This window comes from Stomoxys calcitrans, chromosome 1, assembly GCF_963082655.1.
Source record: "Stomoxys calcitrans chromosome 1, idStoCalc2.1, whole genome shotgun sequence".
Classification (NCBI taxonomy): Eukaryota; Metazoa; Arthropoda; class Insecta; order Diptera; family Muscidae; genus Stomoxys; species Stomoxys calcitrans.
The window spans coordinates 194418413-194436194 of record NC_081552.1 but is presented as its reverse complement, the minus strand read 5'-3'; positions in this window follow the sequence as shown (position 1 = coordinate 194436194).

Below are 17782 nucleotides of genomic sequence, written 5' to 3'. Positions count from 1 at the left end.
CCCAAATACCGTTGATATAAGGTCCATATTGCCATAATCGGAAATGAAGTTCAGTTTAGGAGGTGCTTCAGGGCGTACCCCCAAACACTTGGCTCCAAAATTGGATATCAAATTCGTTTTCTACTCTGAAATAACTTTTATTTGAGTCCCATATTGTCATAATGAGTAAATCACTCCCAAATACCTTTCATTTAAGTCCCATATAGATATGGTCGGCTAATATGCCCATTTGGGGCTACTTGGGGGTGGGACGGCCTCCCATTACTTGGACTTAATTTTTTATGCCATATATGTAATCTACTGTCGAATACTTTTCATTCGAGGCCTATATTGACATGAACGTCAAATATATGTGTTTAGCGAAATTTTTGGGTTGGGGAGGCCCGCTGGGTACTTGGATCCAAACTTTAATAGGATATTCGTTTTCTAGTCTCCAATGCCTTTCATATGATACCCATATTGAGCCTATCGGTCCACTTTTAGTTTTGGATGGCGTTGTTGTGGTAAGGGGGAGGCAGCACCCCCATCGAATATCTAAAAATTATATAGCCTATGTTTCTTTTTAGAAAAACTTACACAAGCTGTTAAAATTTTAAGAAAATCGGTTCAGCCGTTTTTGATTCTACGGAACAAACAAAAAAACCAAGTCCCATATAGTCATGATGGGGCATGTGCACATTTAAGGCGTTTTTGGGGGAATGGTGACCCCTTATACTTCGATCTGATTTTGTTTACCAGATTCGTAATCTACTATCGATTATCTTTCATTTGAGGCCCATATTGGCATGGCACGTCCAATATGTCTGTTTTGCGGGAATTTTGGGGTTGCGGCGGCCCGATGGGTACTTAGACACACATTTTAATACCATTTTCTATTTTCCAATACCTTTCATTTGATACCCATATTGTCCTGATCGGTTAACTTTTGATTTTGGGTGGTGTTTTCAGGTAACGGGGGAGGGTCCGCTCCCTTCCGAAATTAACAAATTATAAAGCCTATTTCTCCTTTCTGACCATATTCGCAATCTACTCTCGAATACTTTTCATTTGAGTCCCATAATGTCGTGATCGTCCAAAAAACACATATTAGGGGGTTTTGGAGCCGGGGCGGCCCCCAGTTACTTGGACCCAATTTTTAATACGAAATTTGTACTTTACTCCTGAATACCTTTCATTAGAGTACCATACTCTCCCGATCGGTTCACTTTTATTTTTGGGTAGTATTTTTGGGGTAAGAGGGAGGATCCGCCCCCTCCCGATATCAAAAAATTATAGAGCCTATGTTTCCTTCCAGACCAACCTACACAATTAGTGAAAATTTCAAGGTAATCGGTCCAGCCGTTTTTTGAGCCTATACGGAACAAACAAACAAACACAAATTAAATTTTATATTAAGATAAGATACGTCTTATCGATAAAAGAAAAATCTGGAGAAAACTGGTTATCAATACAATTTCAGGCGCACAGACTTCTCGATTCTTGCAATGCAGTACCTTATCTTACGTCATCTGGCCTTCGCTGGATGTACATATCTCGACCTGGTTGTCCTCTTTCTGCGACACATTGGGTTCGTATTTCACACTATCCCTCCCAACCACTCTTGCGAGCGACTCTACCTCCGGTCTCCTCTGGCCTTACATAGAATTAAGAAGCGGGCGAATCTGCAGAAAGAGGCTTTTTAAGAAGTTTAAAAGAGATAGGTTAAGTTAGGTTAGGTTGAAAACATTGCGCAGATATTAATCTACCCCATGCCACTATGGATATACACCTTAGCCAGTAATCGGCTTGTTGTGCGCTCTTAAAACTAACCTCCTCAAAAAAGAAAATCTAAGTTGGGAATTCCGTGATACTTACAAAATCCTTAATTGGTTTGCTTGCCACGCCCCTAAGTTTGTTCATGTCTGGTATTGTGTCCCCACCTAAGTGCGGGTATCTGTTATACGCGAAAGCCGAAAAATGATAAAGGAAATGCTCCAACGTCTCATCATCTTCCCCACATGCCATCACTTGCCGCACCGATTTTACATAAGTGAGCTCGTAGTCTTATGTGTCCCGTTATAATACCAATAGATATACTGATCTCCTTCTTACTTCCTTTCAGTAAAAGCCTTGTTTTTTCACGATCTGGTTCCCCCGTAGGATTTTCGCTGTCCTACCGACCGTTTCGCTGTTCCACAGGGTAGCATGCGCATTCGTCGCTCACGCCCTTCGGGTTAACCAAGTTTATTGACGGCAGTCCTCTGGCCTTCATTGTCAAATCGTCTGTCATTTCATTCCCCCTTACTCCGTTATGGTCGAATGCGGGTTGTGCCATCCTCAGAGAAGAATCTCCTTCTTACACTGCAAGACTACTCGTGACCTTACCGTCCTGGTTGTTATTGCCCTTATGGGCTGTTTGCTGTCCGTAAAGATGTTCACACTCGACGTCCTCGCGACATCACCACACCACTTCACTCATTCCGTTATCGCCCGGAACTCCGGCTGCAGGACCTTATTATGGTCATGTAGCCTAAAATAGATGTCAATCCCTGGAATCTCAATGTAGACCCCCATGCCCACTCTGTGCTCTAGCTTTGATCCATTCGTTTAACATGATCTTCCATATGGCAATACAAGGGTTCCGTCAGTCCAAGACTGAGCAGCTGGCAGTAGTGCCTCGCACTAGACCTCAAGGTTGTTCTCCGACCGGAACTAACTATGGTCGCGTCGATTATACCGCAATGGTATGAGCTGCTCCCATCATCAATCCATTCTCCCATCGCTTTAAGTCTCTTAGCCGCATGGGCTCTTAATCTTTATGTCAATGGGTCGGATATCTAGAATAGTCGTCAGTGCCCAATGATCGTGGTTCTCATCGCTCCGCCCATGCCAAGACAACATGATCTCTGAACCTGTTGTGGTGATCTCATCGTCTGCATTGACTTTTCTGTCACTGCACAATCTGATGTCATCGTATTTGATTCTTTGCCTATCCTTGTCTTCCGAATAAAGTCAGTAATGATTCCATCGTTGGGTCTCTGTTCGTTAGGCTGTATTGAGTTTGCAGTACGGGGAATACTGCCTGATGTTTCAGTACTAGGATCTTTGCTTATCTAAGTCTTCCAAATCTTAAGTAAATGGGCTTCATAGGAGTAGGTGATGGTACCATCATCGTCTCCCTGTTCGTTAGGCTGCATTTAGGCTCCTGTCGCTGCTTTGCCTAGTGTTTCAATATTAGGATTTTTTACCTACCCTGGTTTTGCGAATCTTGAAGTCGGTGATGGGTCCGTTGTCGGGTTCCTGTTTGTTAAGCTGTGTTGGGTCTCTCGCCACTGCACTGCCTGATATTGAAGTATTAGGATCTTTGGTTGTTCTAGTCTTTCCAATATTGAGAGAGGCGGTGTTTGTCTCGTCGTCAGGCCCCTGTTCTTTGGGCGGTATTGAGTCACCTGTCGCTGCACGGCCTGATGTCTCAATATGAGGATTTCTGCCTATCCTGGTCTTCCCAATCTTGAAAAGGCAGCTTTGCTGCCGTAGTGCGCCACGCCTTTAGTTTTAGCCAAACCTGTCATGGAGACTTGATCAATACCAACCACAACGAGAGTTCCTTCCTTCTTCTCCTCGCTGTGGAACACCTCCCACTTCTCTGCAAACAAACCTTGGTTTTGTTTGCCCAAGAATCCCAACATGCGTTCCGTCGCAAATTTACTGCCCCGTTCCTTGATGAAGACAGCCGGCTTTGTAAGCTGGGGGATGTCCATCTTTCTCACCTCTTCGACCTTTGCGCCTTGGTTTTGCTTGCCCAAGAATCCCAACATGCGTTCCGTCGCAAATTTACTGCCCCATCCCTTGATGAAGACCGTCACCTTTGTGAGCTGGGGGATGTCCATCTTTCTCACCAGGTCAAGTTTTGCGCCCTCCCAGGGAGTGTGCTTACCTCTGACAAGCTGTTTGACGGTATCAATACATTCCGACGACGCACAGTGGGATGAAAAAAACAAATAAATGGAAATAAGTCATTTTGGAACGTATAGAAATATCTTCATGAAATTTTACATGGTTGTAGCTGAGGTTCAGAAATGCTTTCACAAGCAATAAAATAAGAGACTAGCATCTGCGAAAATTTCAAAAAAAATTGTTAGTAAAATTTCTCGGACACTATGAAAGATATCCCGCACATTTAGGCCTGCTTTTGTGGGGCTTTTTAAGCATTTGCTGCAAAAAAATTGAAAATCGGACCATAAAGGCCGAGATGACCAACTTTGAAGGCCCACCAATGGGCCCCTGGGACTTCTAGGGCCCTGAAATTTTGCATATAAACTGTATAAAACACCTCAGCTTTAACCATGTAAAATTTCATAAAGATATCTCTATCCGTTCCCAAATGGTAGACTTATTTCCACTTATTTGTTTCCCCATCCCACTGTGCAACGCAAAACGCAGTGTAAGGATGTCTCCTCTATGCTTGCGGCTCATCATTTGTATGGGAGGACCCTCTACAGAGTTCCATACATGTTCGAAAATCCGCTCATTAACCAGATCCTTCACTTGGGACCCATGATGTGGTGGAATCTTACGGGATGCTCTGCCGATATTGATGACTGCATAAGTGAGCTCATCTCTGTAGTGCTTCCACTATGGCGTAAGAGGGAGTCTACTTACCGTTCTCAATGACCATCTTCCCCTTTCGTGATGTCTTTGGCCTCTTTTTGGTTGCCCCAGTCCTCCATGAAGACTCAGGGGCCGTGCGCGCTTCCTTCGGTCCTGTTGCGCCTTTGTCTACCTCTGCAGGACACCGTCTGGAGTCTCCATTGCGGGACCATCGTTAACCAGATTCTCCATTTGAGGCGGATGATCTACCAGATGCACTGCCTGTATTGATGACTGCATAAGTTAGCTCATCTCTGTTGTGCTTTCTCGCCACTCTGGCGTAAGAGAGCGGCTCCTTACATTTTTCACAGCCCCTTTTGTGATGGCTGTGTCGTCCTTTTAGAAATCATAGTCCTCTAAGAAGACTCAGGGGCCGTGTGCGCTTCTTTCGTCCCTGTTCCAACTTTGTCTCCCTCTGCAGGACACTGTCTAGAGTCTCCATTGGTCTTCCCAGAGTATTTGTAAGCTCTTTCTCAGCATTTTAGCGGTGTCATGTTCTTCGGGAGATCTGAATCTCTTTCCAGCTCCCGCAGAAGTGCACGGAATGTCAGTTCTATCCCCTCGAGCATTCTGCACTTTCATCCGATTGCGCTGCCGGTACACATTCCTCTGTCTGCTTCGTCGTGCCCCAAATCGCTTTCTCGGTCTGCTTGTGAGCTTGGCAAAGCCTTCGCTCACATCTGCTGTCATCCCGCTGCCCTCATCTCTCGATTCGGCTGCGATGACTGTTTCATTGACAATGTCGCTGTCTGAATCCGAGATGAAAAGACCACCTTTACTTAAAGGCTGGGGAGGAACTGTGCATCCCTCTGGTTTATCCTTCTCTTCCTCATTAATTAGTCTGATGACTAGTTGTGCGCTGGAAGCATTACTCTCGACTGCAGGAGCCAAGGCACCCACTCCTAAAGGAGGGGAGAAGTCCATTTCTAGCCTACTCCGAAAAGACTTTAAAATTTTCGTAATAGGTAGTATCTATTCCGAGATACGGATATTTTCTCTTTGAGGAGCGAAATAAAAACGCGTCCACTCCACTCAATAGCTACTACACATCTTATTCACAAACGGCCTTATTCACAAAACTTTATGTGGATTTGAAATGGGTTTATTTGACAGCTTTCCTTCATAGAACTGTCAAATAAACCTATTTGAAGGCTTTATTCAGTTTTGTGAATAAGACCGTCAGTGTCTAAGTGTCCAAGTTTCAAAATAAAAATATGTAATGAAAAACCTTTCCTAGTTGAGCAAAAGAGATAAAACAAGTCCAGATACGCATCTAAATTCAGACATCTATAAAAAGAATTCCGTGCGGGCACACACATGCATTTAGGCATCGTTCTGATTAGCATACACCACAGCGTTTGCAATTTAAAGTGGCACAAAATGCATCCGGTTCCCACAAATCGTGGAAAAGGTGGACTAGCCGCCAGTGACAGCAGATACAAACAACCAGCGACCAGCACCAAATAGTGTCATCAACATTTCTAATAAAAATACAATGCGGAGAAATGAAAGAAAACCACAATCTGGGTATGCTGTACTCTATAGTACAGAATGCATATCCATTGCTTAACCCTCAGATGGCCATCAGCGAATGATGTATTTGAGAGGAAACTTTGAGGATGAGGTGCGATTTCTCAGTGCTTAGACATTTCCCAATAAGAAGACATACTCCCACCTAGCCAGATTTTATTATCTTCTTATTTTCTTTGTTCTATGGTGGGAGAAATTGGGACACATGCCTGTTATTGGCAAAAGATTTTAGTTTGGAAATTTCTCAGGTTATTCCACGAAATGACTTTGCGCCGCTGACGGGTTTATCACACCGCGTATTGCATTCATATGGCATATGACAAAATGCCAAGTGGCATTGTTTTTAGTGTTTCTTTTTGATTGAGCACAGCGATACATGTGTATTATGATTTCTCATATAAAGTTGTGAAATATTCCCAAATGTTGAGAACATCGAAGCTATAACAACGAAAACAAGTACATAGGCGTTTAGTTCGATCGGGCCAAATCATGTATGTATAGCCTCTAAATCAGACCGCCTACGGCGAGTTTTTCAGATCTTTCCTCCAATACACACAAAAACAAGTAAAAACGCATTACCCACCCACCACCATGGATACATTAATCATCCTATTTTATTATAACTCCACTACCATATCCATAGTTATATCTAAATAGGGGCTGGTCTGGATTATATTTGATGCAGGTCCCGATAACTCTCAGTTTCATCAAAATCTGGCAATAAATCCGCTTTTTATACCCACCACCATAGAATGGGGGTATACTAAGCTAGTCATTCCGTTTGTAACACCTCGAAATATTGATCTAGGACCCCATATAGTGTATATATATTCTTGATCGTCTCGATATTCTGAGTCGAACTAGCCATGTCGGTCCGTCCGTCTGTCGAAATCACGATAGCGGTCGAACACGATAGCGGTCGAACACGATAGCGGTCGAACACGCAAGATAGCCGCTTGAAATTTTGCAGAGATACTTTCTATTGATGAAGGTCGTTGGGCATTGCAAATGGGCCTTATCGGTTTAGATTTGAATTAGCACCCATATAAACCGATCTCCCGATTTGACTTCTTGAGCCCCTGGATGCCGGAATTTTTATCCGATGTGGCTGAAATTTTGCGAATTATGTTCTGTTATCACTTTCAAAAACTGTGTCAAGTATGGTTCAAATCGGTCAAGAACCTGATATAGCTCCCATATAAACCGATTTCCAGATTTGACTTCTTAAGACCCTGGAATCGTCAATTTTCATCCGTTTTGGCAGAAATGTGGTGGTGTTCCGTTATGACTTCCAACCACTGTGCCAAGTAACGCCTGAATCGGTTTATAACCTGATATAGCTCTCATATAAACCGATCTCCCGATTTGACTTCTGGAAGCCAACATTTTCATCCGATTTGGCTGAAAATTTGCACATAGCGTTCTGTTATAACTCTCAACAGCTGTGCCCAGTGCGGTCCAAATGTGTGTATAACGTGATATAGCTCCCATATAAACCGATCTCCCGATTTGATTTCTTAAAACCATGGAATCGTCAATTTTTGTCCGATTTTGCTGAAATTTTGCACGAAGGGTTCTGCTATGACTCCGAACAGTTCCGTTATGACTTCCAACAATTGTGCCAAGTACTGTCTGAATCGGTTTATAACCTGATATAGCTCCCATATAAACCGATTTCCCGATTTGCCATCTTGAGCCACTGGAAGCCACAATTTTCATCCGATTTGGCTGACATTTTCCACGCGGTGTGCCGTTATGACTTTCAACAACTGTGCCAAGTACGTTCCAAAGCAGTCAGAACCTGATATAGCTCCCATATAAACTGATCTTCCGATTTGACTTCTTGAGTCCTTACAAGCTGCAATTTGTGTCCGATTTGGCTGAAATTTTGCATGTAGTGTTCCGCTATGATTTCCAACAAGTGTGCCAATTACGGTTTAAATCGGTCTATAACCTGATATAACTCCCATATAAACCGATCTCCCCATTCAACTTCTTGTGACCATTTATTGTCCGATTTCGACGAAATTTGGGACAATGGGTTGTGTTGGGCCCGTCGACATATTTTTTCAATTTGGCACATATCGTTCCATATTCGGATTCTGGAATTTGGCCCAGATCGGTCCAGATTTGGATATAGATGCCATAGAGACCGATCTCTCGATCTAAGGTCTTGAGCCCATAAAAGGCGTATTTATTGTCCGATTTCGACGAAATTTGGGACAATGAGTTGTGTTAGGCCCGTCGACATCTTTTTTCAATTTGGCATAGATCGTTCTAGATTCGGATATTCGGTCCAGATTCAGATTCTGCAATTTGGCCCAGGTCGGTTCAGATTTGGGTATAGCTGCCATATAGACCGATCTCTATTAAAGGTATTGGGCCCATAAAAAGCGCATTTATTGTCCGATTTCGACGAAATTTGGGACAATGAGTTGTGTTAAGCCCATCGAGATTCTTCTTCATTTTGGTTCAGATCGGTCCAGATTTGGGTATAGTTGCCATAGAAACCGATCTGTCGCGCTAAGGTTTTTGGCTCTAAAATACAAAGTTATTGCCCGATGTCGTCGAAATTTAGGACAGTGATTTGTGTTAGGTCCGTCGACTATCTTCTTCAATTTGGCACAGATCGGTCCAGATTCGGATATAGCTGCCATATAGAACGATCTCTCGATTTAAGGTTTTGGGACCATAAAAGGCGCATTTATTGTCCGATTCCGCTGAAATTTGGGACAGTGAGTTGTGTTAGGCCTCTCGACATCTTTCTGCAATTTGGCCCTGATCGGCTCAGATTTGGATATAGCTGCCGTATAGACCGATCTCTTGATTGAAAGTCCGATTATAATCCGATTTCGCTGAAATTTGACACAGTGACTTATGTTAGGCTTTTCGACATGCGTGTCGTATATGGTTCAGATCGGTTTATATTTGGATATAGCTACCATATATTTTGTACTACAAAATTGAACAATGACGAGGTGGTAGGTATCCGAATAAAACCACCTTTCGTCATAGTCCGGTGAAAATAGCATAATTTATGCCCCCATAGCAGCTATTTGCGAAATATGGTCGGCACAAACATTGAGTGGTCAAATAGCTCAATGTCCGTGCCGACTATATTTCGATGTAGCTGCTATGGGGGCATAAATTATGCTTTTTTCATCCGACTATGACGAAAGGTGGTTTACATATATAATCGAGGTGGTGAATATGCAAAATTCGGACCAGCCGAACTCAACGCCTTTTTACTTGTTTTTAGAATTTTTCAACAAATTTTTGAAGCCGAGGTGATCAACTTTAGGGGCCTCCACATATAAATGTGGTTACAACAACAACGTAAGGGGCCACCAAAAGGCACCCGGGCAAACTAGGGCCTTGACATTTTTCTCAAGATCTCGCTAGCGTCTCAGCTCTAACTTTTCAAAATGTCAGAGAGATGTCTCTACCCGTTCCCACACGGCATATATTTTACTAGTTTTTTCCATGCTATCCCACTGTACGACGCCTATATTCTCCATCAACGCACACTGGTCCATTTATATTACTAAGCATCTTTCTCTCAAATACTCCAAGTACTACCTCGTCTGCTTTCGCATCTACTCATGTTTCGGAGACTTTTTATACCCTCCACCATAGGATGGGGGTATACTACAATAATTTCGTCATTCTGTTTGTGTCTACTCGAAATATTCGTCTGAGACCCCATAAAGTATATATATTCTTGATCGTCGTGACATTTTATGTCGATCTAGCCATGTCCGTCCGTCTGTCTGTCGAAAGCACGCTAACTTTCGAAGGAATAAAGCTAGCCGCTTGAAATTTTGCACAAATACTTCTTATTAGTGTAGGTCGGTTGGGATTGTAAATGGGCCATATCGGTCCATAATCTGATACAGCTGCTTTATAAACCGATCTTGGGTCTTGACTTCTTGAGCCACTAGAGGACGCAATTCTTATCCGATTTGCCTCAAATTTTGCATGAGGTGTTTTGTTATGATTTGCTACAACTGTGCTTAGTATGGTTCAAATCGGTTCATAACCTGATATAGCTGTTATATAAACCGATATTGGGTCTTGACTTCTTGAGCCACAAGAGGGCGCAATTCTTATCTGATTTGGTTGAAATTTTGCATGACGTGTTTTGTAATGATTTTCAACAACTGCGTCAAATATAGTTCAAATTAGTCTATGACCTGATATAGCTGCCATATAAGCCGATCTAGGATCTTGACTTCTTGAGCCACTAGAGGGCGCAATTTTTATCCGATTTGCCTGAAACAACTGTGCTAAGTATGGTTTAAATCGGTTCATAACCTGATATAGCTGCCATATAAACCAATCTAGGATCTTGACTTCTTGAGCCTCTAGAGGTCCTAATTTTTATTCGATTTGTCTGAAATGTTGTACAACGTATCCTCTCATGACCATCAACATACGTGTCCAATATGGTCTGAATCATTATATAGCCTGATACAGTCCCATTTAAACCGATCTCTCTATTTTACTTTTTGAGCCCCCAAAGGGCGCAATTCTTATTCGAATTAGCTGAAATTTTACACTGCTCTCCAACATATAACTTACTTATGGTCCGAATCGGACCATAACTTGATATCGCGCTAATAGCAGAGAAAATCTTTTCTTTTATCCTTTTTTGCCTAAGATGAGATGCCGGGAAAAGAATTCGACAAATGCGATCCATGGTGGAGGGTATATAAGATTCGGCCCGGCCGAACTTAGCATTCTTTTACTTGTTTTCGTCTGTCGAAAGGTGGCTTTGCTACTGAACTGCGAAGTTATTCCAAAGTAGCATTTGTTAGCCAATATTATCCTTCGTTTTCTTTCATAATTGGTGTTATTTGTTTAGTTTGCGGTGCCATAAAGGTAGAAAAGTTTCTAACTATCTCGAAGCTGTATTTCCCAACTTGCTCCATTTTCTTTATGTGCTCGGGTGTACAGAACGCTGTGGGAGTTGATATCATCCACTTTGTCTTATCTGTATTTACTGCCAGACCCACTTTCGCTGATTCTCCTTCGATACGGCAGTTGCTTCTCCTGCCTGCATAAATACTTGTAGGTCACCGTAATGCTGGGTAAGCATGTCCGCATATGACACTGAACGCCTGGGTTCGAATCCTGGCGCGAACATCAGAAAACAATTCTCAGCGGTGGTTATGCTGGCTACATTTGTGAAGTACTATGAAAAAGCTTCTTCCCAAGGAGGTGTCGCACTACGACACGCCTTTCGGACTCTTCTATAAAAAGCAGGTCGCTCATCATTGAGCTTAACTTAACTTGAATCGGATAGCACACATTGATAGGTAAGAAGTTTGCCCCGGTTTTTATATCCACCACCATAGGATGGTGGTGATTCGATCTAGCCATGTCCGAAATCACGATCAAACGCGTAAAGTTAGCCACTTGAAATTTTGCAGAGATACCTAATATTGATTAAGGTCGTTGGGGATTGCAAATGGACCATACCGGTTCAAATTTGGATATAGCTCCGATATAACCGATCTCCCGATTTCACTGCTTGAGCCTCTGGAACCTGCCGAACTTAACGCCGCTTTACTTTTTAAAGTTATTATTTTAAATTTTTAAAATTTAGTCGTTAATGCATTTCGTGTCATCCTAAGTCCACTTGTCAATAAAAAAAAACAGTTATTATCATTAGAATGCCTATTAGAGATATCAAACATATAGAGGTTTCCATTCATGCCAATTGAGAGCCGAGATTAATGGCACTCTTCAAATCTGGCAAATTAAGTTGCCTTTTCATTTTATATCTGCGTCCACTTCAATTCTCGCTATCTAGCCGTACCCCATACCGTGTGAATTCGAGCAAATTGATAAAAAGTTGCAGAATTCGAACAACGAAACCAAACGAAATCATCCAACTCAAGATATTCAAATCTATTTTCATTTTGAAAATTTACAATGCCCAACTGAAAGAGAACACAACACCACAAAAACCCAAATTGAGAAAAAAAAACATGAAAAATTTACGCCATGCAACAACAACGACAATAACAAGCACATTGAAAACTAGTGCAGAGCATAAAAACGGAAAACATGCGAACATTTTCAGAAATCGAACTCAGGGATTCCTGCGATCTCTCACCCAGACCAAATGATGGCAACACCCTAGCAAATGGGAGCGAAAACTGCTAAGCAAGGCAATCAGCAGCCAAACGACCACTTTTACAATGAAGTGAGAGTACGCAAAGCAGTCCCCCCTCGCTTTCTCCCCATTGAGGAGCAGACTGATGGCATGCATGCATGCATAGATTTTCCGAGCGAATCGCACTGCCTGCCAGCCAGAATATTGCGACCCATCTCCAAGAAGCTGCTCTGGCCATTAGTTTTCTTTTGACTACGCGCCGTGAAACGTGTAAAGATCAGATCGCAGCGGGAAAAATCTTTTGAAAATCGAGTGCAACGCACACCGTCAACAACCAAAATAGTTTGTCGATTGTGAAAAAATCAACAAATTTCAGAGGAAAAGAAAAGCCAAAAAAAGTGAAGGCAAAAAAGGCCTTAAAAAAAACCCAAGTGAAGAAGAGGAAAAAAGTGCAGTGGATTGAAAGAAATGGAAAATTGTCGCCTCAGATTTCTTCCATAAATAAACAGCGCCGATGACATAGTCAAGTTAAGCCAAATTTCTGAAAGAAGAGGAAGAAAACACAAAGGAAATGTTTAAGCTAAAAAAAAAAATTGAAGCAGAAATGGGAAAAATGACTTCGTTTGCATCGCCAACATTGGTGACTGTAAATTCTTCAAGCTGCTAGGCAAAGTTGGCGCACGTTCTATAAATTTATTTGTCCGTTCTCATCGGACTCATCTATCCTTCCTGATGCCTTTGCAGAATGGTATACACAAAAAAAAACAACAACAACAAACATGAAAAAATACCATTTTTTCCTCACTTTGTTATGTTGAGAGTTAAATGCATTTTTAGCTATTTTTGCCGGTACTCTTCGACAGGGCCATTTTTCACTTTCATTTTGTTGTAGATTTGCTTTACTCACAATTTTCATTGCAACCCTAGGCAATGACTTATGTTTTTATGAAACATGTGTTCAGCATAATTGGCTAATAAATTGCAATGAATTATTATATGTGAAATTTTTAATATTAGCAAGCAAAAGCGTGCTAAGTTTGGTCGGGCCGAATCTTGGGAACCCACCACCATGGATCGCATTTGTCAAGTTTTTTGAATGACCTATTCAGTCATAGCAAAAACACCACCACCAAAATTTCAGGCAAATCAAGTTATAATTGCGCCCTCTAGAGGTTCAAAAAGTCAAACTGGGAATCGGTTTATATGACAGTTATATCAGGTTATATGCCGATTTAGACCATACTTGGAACAGTTGTTGGAAGTCATTCCCAAACGAAATATGCCTTCCAAAAGAGCAAGAAGTCTAATCAGAAGATCGGTTTATATGGCGGCTGTATCCGGATATTGACTGATTTAGACCATACTTGACATAGTTGTTGGAAGTCAAAACAGAACACCTCATGCAAAATTTCGGCTAAATGGGACACAAATTGCGCCCACTAGAGGCTCAAGAAGTCTAATCGGGAGATCGGTTTATTTGGCGGCTATATAAGGTTATGGACTGATTTAGACTATACTTGTCACAGTTGTTGGGAGTCATACCAGAACAGTTCTTGCAAAATTTCAGTCAAATCGGATAAGAATTGCGCCCTCTAGAAGCTCAAGAAGTCAAGGCCCAAGATCGGTTTATATGGCAGCTATATCAGGTTATAAACCCATTTGCACCATACATTTGCACAGTTATTAACAATCACAACTAAACACCTCATGCAAAATTTCAGCCAAAGCGGATAGGAACTGCGCCCTCTAGGGGCTCAAGAAGTCTAATCGGGAGATCGGTTTATTTGGCGGCAATATCGGGTTATGGACTGATTTAGAGTACACCTGGCACAGTTGTTGGTAGTCATACCAGAACACTTCATGCAAAATTTCAGCCAAATCGGATAAGAATTGCGCCCTCTAGAAGCTCTAGAATTCAAGACCCAAGATCGGTTTATAAGGCAGCTATATCAAAACATGGATCGATTTGTCCCATTTACAATCTCAACCGACCTGCACTACTAAGAAGTATTGGGTTGCCTAAAAGAAAATTGCGGATTTTTCATATAGTCGGCGTTGACAAATTTTAAGCAAATTTTAATCGAATTGGATCGTCATGTAAATATACCAAAATCAACCGTTCATTATCACATAAAAAGTCTTGGACTGGTGAAAAAGCTTGATATTTGGGTACCACATGTATTGAAAGAAATTCATTTAACAAAACAGAATCAACGCTTGTGCATCTTATGCACCTATATGCACCTTAAACGCAATGAATTCGATCCGTTTTTAAAATGAATCATAACTGGAGATGAAAAATGGATTGTTTACAACAACGTTAGTCGAAAACGATCATGGTCCAAGCATGGTGAACCAGCTCAAACCACTTCAAAGGCTGATATCCACCAAAAGAAGGTTATGCTGTCTGTTTGGTGGGATTGGAAGGGTGTGGTATATTTTGAGCTGCTTCCAAGGAACCAATCGATTAATTCGGATGTTTACTGTCAACAATTGGACAAATTGAATACAGCCATCAAGGAGAAGCGACCAGAATTGGTCAATCGTAAAGGTGTCATATTCCACCAGGACAACGCTAGACCGCACACATCTTTGGTCACTCGCCAAAAACTGAGTGAGCTTGGCTGGGAACTTTTCATGCATCCACCATATAGCCCTGACCTTGCACCATCAGACTACCATTTATTTCGATCTTTGCAGAACTCCTCAAATGGTAAAACTTTCGGCAGTGATGAGGCTATAAAATCGCACTTGGTTCAGTTTTTTGCTGATAAAGGCCAGAGCGTGGAATACTAAATTTGCCAGGAAGATGGCAAAAGGTTATCGAACAAAATGGCAATTATACATTTGATTAAAGTTCATTCTAACTTTTATTAAAAATGCACTTACTTTCTTTTAAAAAATCCGCAATTACTTTTTGGGCAACCCAATATTTGTGCAAAATTTCAAGCGTCTAGCTTTACTCCTTTGAAAGTTAGCGTGCTTTCGATAGACGGACGGTCGGACATGGCTAGATCGACTTAGAATGTCGGGAGGATCCAGAATATATGCACTTTATTGGGTCTTAGAAACATATTTCGAGGTCTTACAAACGGAATGACAAATTGAATATACCCCCATCCACCGGTGATGGGTATACAATATAACAAAAAAAAGATGTTTTCAGCTGATTCATTTTTTGATTTTTTTTATACCCACCACAGTAGGATGGCGGTATACTAATCTAGTCATTCCGTTTGTAACACCTTGAAATAGTGATCAGCGACCCCATAAAGTACAATATAGATATTCGGGATCCTCTTGACATTTTGATTCGAGCTAGCCATGTCCGTCCGTCCGTCTGTCTGAGAAATCACGAAAGCAGTCAAACGCGTGAAGCTACCCGCTTGAAATTTTACACAGACACTTAATATTGATGTAGGTCATTGAGGATTTCAAATGGACCATATCGGTTAAGATTTGGATATAGCACCCATATAAACCGATCTTCCGATTTGACTTCATAAAGGCCGCTTTTCTGTTCAATTTGGCTGACATTTTGCATGTAGTTTTGCGGTCCGAATTGGTCTAAAACCTGATGTAGCTCCCATATAAACCGATCTCGCGATTTGACTTCTTGAGGCCTTACATTCCGCAAATTTTGTCCGATTTGACTAAAGTTTTGCATGCGGTGTTCTGTTACGACTTCCAACAACTGCGCCTAATACGGTTCAAATCAGTTTTTAAGCTGATGTAGCTCCCATATAAACCACAATGTTCATCCGATTTGTCTGAAATTTTGCATGTGGTGTTCTGTTATGACTTCCAACAATTGTGCCAAGTACGGTCCAAATCGGTCTATAACCTGATATAGCTCCCTTATAAATCGATCCCCCAATTTGTCTTCTTGAGCCCTTACAAGCCGCAATTTTTGTCCAATTTGGCTTAAATTTTGCATGCATTGTTCTGTTATGACTTCCAACAATTGTGCCAAATACGAGCCAAATCAGTCTATAACCTTATATAGCTCCCTGTAAACCGGTATCTCGATCATCCTTGTTCGATTCCAAAGATAGCAACACACACCAACTACTAGGGGATGCGTTCAAGGGCTGTGCGTTGGAATGTTGGTATATGACTAGTATTCATAGCAAAAACGCATCTATGATACAAGTACCACATTAACCCCACGCGACAGCACTGTCTATTAGCTGTACTTTTCCCAATGCATGTATTTTTGTGTAATGACAGACATTCTTTCTGTGACAAACTACACTTTTTCCGTACTACACATGATTTTGTGCATCTGTCGGAAGTTGTATTGATGGCTTCGAGCGTCAGACGGCTCTCGCTGTTGCCCCGTGTGGCCAGGTTCGATTTTGTTTTTAGGGAAATATTCATCATTAATTTGTTTCAAGGGAAAAAAATTTATCAAAGTACCGGCTTTAGCAAAATTTAATAAAAATTTTACTTTAGAAAAAATGTCATCGAAATTTTGGCTTTAAAAGAGTTTATCGAAATATTGTCCTCAATAAAATTTTTTCTTTGTCGGAATTTTGTCCTTAGAGGAAATTTCGTCAAAATTTCGTATATAGAAAATTTCATCGAAATTTTGTCTTAAGAGAATGTCTTTGAAATTTTTGCTTTCAAATTTTTTATCGAAATATTGACATAAACAAAAACTTTTATGGAAATTTTATCTTTAGAGAAAATTTCATTGAAATTTTGCCTTCAGATAAAAATTCATCGATATTTTATCATTAGAAAAATTTTCATCGAAATTTTGACTTTAAAAATTTTTATCGAGCAATCGGCTCAGTCAATATTTTTATTGAAATTTCGACTTTAGAGTAAATTTCATCGAAATTTTGACTTTAGAGAAAATTTCATCGAGATTTTGTCTTTAGAGAAAATGTCAATGAAATTTTGGCTTTAAACCCTGTTATAGAAATATTGGCTTTCGTAAAATTTTTTCGGAATATTGGCTTCAGTAAAAAATGTCATCGAAAAATTTGCCACTAGGGAAAATTTTATCGAAATTTTGTTTAAAAAAAAATATTTTATCAAAATTCTGTCTTGAGGAAAAATGTCATTTAAATTTGGTTTGTTTTGTTTCTAGGCAAATATTCATCATAATTTTGTTTCAAGACAAAATTCTATCGAAGTTCCGGCTTTAGCAAAAATTAATAAAAATTTGTCAAATCGAAAAAATGTCATCGAAATTTTGGCTTTAAAAAAATTTATCGAAATATTGGCTTCAATAAAGAATGTTTATCGAAATTTTGTCTTTAGTGGACATTTTATAGAAAATTTCATCGAAATTTTTTTCTTTGGAAAATGTCATCGAAATTTTATCGAAATATTGACATTAGTAAAATTTTTATAGAAATTTTATCTTTAGAGAAAATTTAATGGAAATTTTGTCTTGTGATAAAAATTTATCGATATTTTATCATTAGAGAAAATTTCAACAAAATTTTGTCTTCACAAAATTTCATCGAAATTTTGTCTTTAGAGAAAATT